Raw genomic sequence first — 771 nt, 5'->3', positions numbered from 1 at the left:
ATATCGGAACCGAGATCATATAAGTTAATTTATTGGTTTTCACACACTTTTGAAACACAAATTATATGCTTTTTTACTGCAGACAAGTTGTTGCCATATTGTTGAGGTGCCATATTGACGATAAAAAAGTGCCAAAATGTGCCAAATAGAAAAATAAAAGTGCCAAAAAAGGTGTCATTCCTTTTAATCATTCACATTTAGCAATAAAATAAAGCTACATTTTCCAAACAAAATTGCAATGATAAAATAAGATAAACCAGTTGAATAGCCTTGTAATTGACCAAGACACTGACCTAGCACAAAGCAGTAATTAAAAGAGCACGACGTGTGCTGGTTGACGATTCTACTTAGACTGAATCTTTATTAACTTAGCAAGTATTCACAAGGTAGTTGAGGCATGAACCAACTAACAAGATCACGCAATCGGAAAAGAATGAAAAAAGTAAATTTCTGAGCGTTTTTGACATCTGCCTAAAAATGAAAACAAACAAAGAAAACGAAAAAGGCGCGGTTATTGAGTGCGATTAGATTTGTATTTATTATAAAATATAAAAAGTGAAACTTGATGACAATTAGCAAAAAAAGTTCATAAAATATGGTTTTAATGATTGAGAGTGTTTTACAATCGCATATTATCGGCACCGGCCGATTTTTCAATGCCAACGTTCTGACCACAAATGTGCACCCACTTTTCACGCAAATTTACGCCTCTTGGCAAAGCAAACAGACGCACAAACTTGTTCCAATCACAAAGCACTTCATATTATATCA

This window comes from Rhagoletis zephyria, unplaced genomic scaffold (assembly GCF_001687245.7).
Source record: "Rhagoletis zephyria isolate East Lansing unplaced genomic scaffold, Rhagoletis_zephyria_1.1 Rzeph_scaffold_02645, whole genome shotgun sequence".
In the NCBI taxonomy this organism is placed as follows: Eukaryota; Metazoa; Arthropoda; class Insecta; order Diptera; family Tephritidae; genus Rhagoletis; species Rhagoletis zephyria.
The sequence above is the reverse complement of the archived record's forward strand: the minus strand, read 5'-3'. Positions refer to the sequence as shown.